The sequence below is a fragment of the Triticum aestivum genome, chromosome 2D (genome assembly GCF_018294505.1).
Source record: "Triticum aestivum cultivar Chinese Spring chromosome 2D, IWGSC CS RefSeq v2.1, whole genome shotgun sequence".
NCBI lineage: Eukaryota > Viridiplantae > Streptophyta > Magnoliopsida > Poales > Poaceae > Triticum > Triticum aestivum.
The window spans coordinates 146,485,699-146,492,379 of NC_057799.1; positions in this window are offsets into that span (position 1 = coordinate 146,485,699).

Consider the following 6,681-nt stretch of genomic DNA (forward strand, 5'->3'; position numbering starts at 1 on the left):
ATCGATTCAACTTGTTGCTATTGCGACATTTTGCTTCGCTACTCGAAACACTTATGTTTTAAGAGTGTTTTGTGCAGTTCAACTTGAATGTCACACTGGTGACTTTGCTTAATTTTGGTGGAACTACACAAAAGGAGATCGAGATTCGTATTTTACCTTTGTCGGTCTCATGAAAGGTCAGTACAGGCCTTCATCCACATGATTGTGCAGTGTGCTTTGAGATGTTGTGCTACTTGTATTGGTACTGTTTTAAATAAATGTTGAATTGAAGCTATTGTATTGCTGTCCTTTCCCATTAAGTAGTGAACAAAAATGGGACCAACCCAGACATGATGCTTGTTGCTTTGTTACAACAAACTCTGCATCACCCCCTTTATAAGTAGATGGAAGCACATACTGTTGTTGCGCCCACTCTCCCCTGGAACTGTTTATGCATTTCGTTAATCTAATGCCGCTGGTAAAATTAAGCAATGCCACTCTCAGAATTAATTAACTACTGAATCTTAGTTCAAAACTGCAACACTTGTTAGGAATGGTACTATCCTGCTTTGTAGTTCTTTCTACATGTTTAACCAAGGTATTGTTAAGATAATGTCTCTGTTAAAATGAATCAGTTGCATTGTTTTAGGAATGGTACTTTTCTGCTTTGTCGTTCTTTATACATGTTGAAACAAGGCATTGTTAAGATAATGTCTCAGTCAATATGAATGAATCACACTGATGGAGAATTGCTACTCTCCTGCTTTGTTCCCCATTAAGATAAAGTAGATTGGTAGATGCTTTTCTTCTGGGAGTACAAGTCATCAACCGTTATTTCTCAGTAATTGTTTCCCTTATACCTATTGTTGCTTACAGGGATATCAAAATTAAAGCTCGGTTTTATTCCGACTTCGATTTTAGTTGAACTGCACAAAAGGAGCCAATGTGTCCAAGGCAAACTACTGCATTACTGGGTCCAGGTGGTCGTTCCACTTTGCAGAAAGAAGCAGTCACTGTTTGCGCTACATTACAGAAGGAATGACCGAGAAGCTTTACAGAGTATTATTAGACACCGGTGACATGACTAGTCTGCAGAGACCATTGGCAATTTAACAACACGTGGAGTGCCCTGGGCAAAAGGTGCCCAAACAAGTACAAGAAGCTACGACAGGACTCCACGATCATAGGCATTACATATTTTGAATGGGAAAAGCTTGTCAAAGTTTAATCATTGATGTTAGCAAGAAGACGTTAGTTTAATATATTGGAATTGGAAAACCTTGTCAAAATTTGCTCATGGATGTTAGCCAGAAGACATGCATTTGATATTTTTGAGTGGGACACCCTTGCTGTCAGCAATGTCGAGTGTTTTTTCCTATTCCTGTGTTCAGTTTAGAAGTAAATAGTTACTCTACTGAGATATTCTTGTGTTAAGAGTTTGTTCTGAATATTGTCTATGTAATGCCAGGCCTTGTGTTTGATTGCAAAGTTGAGCTTGGAATGTTGTGGCATGCGGCATCACGAGCTGTTCACCGTGCCTCCTGAGAATAATGCTTCGTATTGTTTTGCATGTCGATCTAATGCCAGTGATTTGCTTGTTAAGAAGATCATCCTCTTATGTTGTTTCCGTGCTTAAGAAGTTCATCATCTGATGTTTCATTCATAGCCTATACGACAAGTTGGGTAGGTTAGACGTGAAACCATATGATCTTCCGACCAACTCATGATATTAGGCCGTGATTGGATCATCGTTTTCCAACCAAAACCGCTTGTAAAACTAACGCTTGTAAATTAAAGCAGATGGTCTCGGGCGAAGGCGCTTGGTTGGTCGATTTCGACTAGTAAAATATCGGAAGTACTTCACACACGATAAATACGCTGAACAACACTCGGACGATTGTTAATCCAGCCGTTAGAAGCTGTTTCAGCCTTGCCCATGGATGGCATGATACGCACGTCATGCATGTATCGTCTGGTAATGTCGTCCATATAGCTGTGCTCGTAAAATATACACTGGTCTCTCAAATTACACGCGTAACCCGCCGGTTTTACTTACAGACCTCGGGCCCTCGGTTTCATTACGCCTGTATTTTACGCGTTGTTTACGATGACGAGTAAATTACACTTGTATGTTAATACAGGTTTAAAATAAACCAGAGCTCCCAAGCGCGGCCTTACCGTTTCATGCCGTCTTAGTTTCTCGAAGGTGCTCATAGGTGTCCGATGATGCTGGCTTCCTGAATGAGCAGCGGGCACTGTATCAGACCATCCGTAGGGCCCGCGAGGCCCTCTCCGTTGTCGTTCGAGTTGTTGCGCTCGTCGTGGCGCCGAGCATTGTTAACATCGTCAACGAACATGAGGATTCAGGAGATGACTTTATTTTGACTGGATGACACTAGGGACCCACTAGGGCCATAGCCGTACGTACGCAAGTGCCTCCTTATTATGTACACTATATTTTTTTGCTTTCTCCTGGTTTCCTGACATCACGGTCCCACACCATTGTCAACCTATGTAGTCAATATAAACGAGAGAATTGCACAAGGCATGAGCACTGCAGAGTTTTTCTTGGCGATGATTTCGTCGTTGTTCAGAGGAGAGCAGGGTATTAACTGGGCCGGCTGTGGCCCGTCTAGCCCAGGCCAGATATCCAGCCCAGATACTAATTTTTTCAAGATGAAAATGGCTAGCCCAGCTATACGTCTTTTTGAGGAATACCCAGGCAAGGTCAACTTGTTATTCTCCGCCCCGCTGGGCTGCAAATCTTTCCTAGGAGGGATGCATTAGGCTTAACAGGAAAATGGGCTTTAAAAAATAATAAATGGGATGTAATTATAAAAACTGGGCAGTAACTATAAAAAATGCACCAAACACGAAATTAGTTTATAAAATATTATTTATGGATTTTGAAAATCTTAAATTTTCATTGTTGCGCGCGCAATGTTTCGTTGGATTTTTACGTAATACAAATTTATATTTAATCCGACTAGAAATTTCGGGATAAAAATATTTCGGATCCCATCAAAATGTGGGAAATTTTATTGAATTCTCTCTTCAACGGTTGGTTGAAATTTTTAATCATTGTCCTAGCTAGAAAATGGGCTGTACTTTTAACAAACTATAAATGGGCTGTTGTAAATTCCATTAGAATTCAAAAATGGGCTGTACATTCTTACAAAACGCAAATGGGCTATAAGTTCTCTGCCACACACTTGTGGGCGTACTAAGTGACGCGTCCCCTAAAAAATAAGTTGACGCATATGCAAGGCTTTGTCAACTTATTATAGTCAACACACGGTTCTAGCAGCAGTGGCCGTTGGATGTCTATCCAACGGATGTCATGCTTCTTCTTCAATCTTGGATATTCTTAGCTTCGGCCGCCCAAAAAATGATTCCTCTCCCTGACATCTGGGGCGCACCGTTTTGGAGGCTGACCTGTGGGCCTACTAAGTTGGAGCGTACCAAGGGCTTTGTCAACTTAGTCAATATAAACGATTCTAGCTTCAGTGACCGTACGATGTCCATCCAACGGCCGTAGTGCTTCTTCAACCTCTGGTCTTCTTGCTCCAGCCGCCCAAAGCAGCGCCGGTCCCGGCTGTGCTGCCGCGGAGGCCTCACCGCCCCCATACTACTCCCTCCGCTGGCCAGGCCATCCCTCCACTCACCCACACCCCATGTTATTCTGCGGCGACGGCAGCCTCACACCGTAGCCGAACTAGTGAACCCTCGTACTCCTCTCCGCGCGGGCTTCCACTGCTGCGTCTTCCCCGGCTCCGCGTCGTCCCCTTCTTAGGCCTCGCCGTCATCCACCGCCCTGGTGCTCTCGGCGCGGCGTGGTCAACATGGTCAACGACCAACTTCCATCGGAAGAGTAATGTACGTGGAGAGGCTGACAGCTGGGTCCACGGCGGCTGCAAGGAAGTGCCTCCTTATTATGCGCAAAATAATTATTCCTCCACCTGACAGCGGGGACCCACCGGACAGGCCACCAGTATTTTGCGAAAAAAATCGTGTCCCTGACAGCTGGGACCCACCGGACGGGCCACCTTATTTCGCGAAAAAACGTTCCCCTCGCTGTCAGCTCGGACCCACCGGAAGTGCCTCCTTATTACGCACAAAAAAATGAATACTCCCCCGGCTAGCTGGGACCCACCTTGGTGGGAGGCTGACTTGTGGGCCTACTAAGTTGACGGGGACGAAGGGCTTTCTCAACTTAGTCAATATGAACGATTCTAGCTCCAGTGACCGTACGATGTCCATCCAACGGCCGTAGTGCTTCTTCAACCTCTGGTCTTCTTGCTCCAGCCGCCCAAAGCAGCGCCGGTCGTGCCGCATGCTCCTGCCTCCCGTGGCCGGCTGTGCTGCCGCAGAGGCCTCACCGCCCCCTACTATTCCCACCACTGGCCATGCCCTGCGGCGACGGCAGCCTCACACCACAGCCGAACCAGTGAACCCTCGTACTCCTCTCCGCGCGGGCTTCCACTGCCGCGTCTTCCCCGGCTCCACGTCGTCCCCTTCCTAGGCCTCGCCATCATCCACCGCCGTGGTGCTCTCCGCGCGGCGTGGTCAACGTGGTCAAGGAACGACTTCCATCGGAAGAGTACTGTACGTGGAGAGGCTGGCAGCTGGGTCCACGGCCACAGCCCAGTTTTTTTGTGATTTGCCAAGTAAGTCGCTTTGTCAGGTCTGTTGGGCTGCAAATCTTTCAAGACAAGGAGAGCTTTCATTCGGCTGACCGAGAAAATGGCCCATCAGTAATGAGAAATGGGCTGTACATTTTTAAAACACATCAAACCGGCAATTATTTTCAAATGTCTTTTTTTTCATTTCAAGATTTTAAATTACATTAATTTTTATGCGTGAAGAATTTGTTGGATTTTATATTGATATACATTTATTTTTAAAATCAGTTTGAATGTGAGTCAAATTTCGGGATTAAAAACAGTTCGGACCGCACCGAAATATGCAAAATTTCGTATAATTTTTTTAACCGTGGCCACAATATGGGTTGTAATGCTAAAAAAAGAATATGGGCTCCAAAAAAACCTTAAGAATTAGCAAATGGGCTGTAAATTATTAGAAATAATGGCAGATGGGTTGTATGCTGTTTTCCACAGATTTGAGGCTTTCCTAAAAAAAGGTTGACGCACAAGCACTGACTGTTGGATGTCCATCCAACGGCCGTCGTGCTTCTTCAATCTCTGCTCTTCCAGCTCCAGCCGCTCAAACAAGCGCCGGCGGGATTGCCGGCTCCCTCCTTCCCGCGGCCGGCTGTGCTGCCGCGCAGGCCTCACCGCCCCACCGTACTCCCATCGCTGGCCTAGCCATCCCTCTACTCACCCACACCTGCTGTTATTCTCCCGCGACGGCAGACGAACCAGTAAACCCTCATACAGTCGTACTCCCCTCCGCGTGGGAAACAACTGCCGAGTCTTCCCTGCCTCCGTGTCGTCCCCTTCCTAGGCCTCACCGTCGTCCACCGCCATGGTGCTCTCGGCGCGGCGTGGTCAATATGGTCAACGACCGACTTCCATCGGAAGAGTACTGTGCGTGGAGACGCTGACAGCTGGGTCCACGGCCGCAGCAAGGAAGTGCCTCCTTATTACGCGCAAAATAATTATTCCTCCACCTCACAGCGGGGACCCACCGGATGGGCCACCGTATTTCACGAAAAAAACGTTTCCCCCTGACTACTGGGACCCACCAGCTACACCTTCGCACGCAAGGAAGTGCATCCGGGCAAAAAAAAACAAAACGATTCGCCCCCCTGACTGCTGGGACCCACCAGCTACATCTTCGCACGCAAGGAAGTGCCTGACAGTCGGGACCCACCTGGTCGAAGCGTACGTAGCGTTGTCATTCTGGTCGCGAACGTGTACGTACATATATACTGGTGGATGTAGAGGCGCGCAGGTGTCGTAGTAGAGGCGCGCACGTAGCATGTGCATGTACGTACAGCGGCCAGGGTGCAAGAAAGAAAATACGGCCACGTATGTGTACATACGGGCGGGGTCTCGAACGCCTACTCGCGCATACGTACGGCGAGGGCTCGTTGACATGGCTGGGTCGGAACGGAGAAATAGCGTCGTCTTCGTGTTCATGGGGAGGCAACGAAATGCGTCGTGTTCATGGGGAGGCAACGGAATGCGTCATGTTCATCGGGAGGCAACGGAACGCATGGGAGCCAACCGGCTGGGTCGGAACGGAATGCGTCGTCGAGTTCATCGGGAGGGCTTGGATGGAACAGCCGATGGAAACGAGGCCTGGCGTACCGCAGAACGGAGGAAACGGCCTTGTGTTCGACCGGCCACATTTGAAACGGGATCCTGTTCATCGGGAGGGGTCTGGCGTACCGCAAAACAGAGGAAACGGACCTCCTATGGTCGAAACGGGGTCCTCTTGATCGGGAGGGGTGTGGCATACCGCAAAACGGAGGAAACGGACTTGTGTTGGAGCGCTACGGTCGAAACGGGGGTCCTGTTCATCGGGAGGGGTGTGGCGTACCGCAAAACGGGACTCCACGGGATACTGTTCATCTCAACCGTCGACCCCCTCCAGCCTCCACGGGCTACTGTTCATCCACCGTCGACCTCCTCCATCCTCCACCTGCGACTGTTCATCCACGGGCTCCTGTTCATCCAGCCTCCACCACGCGCTACTCCACCGGCTACTGTTCAACCAGCCCTCTCCACGGGCTCCTGT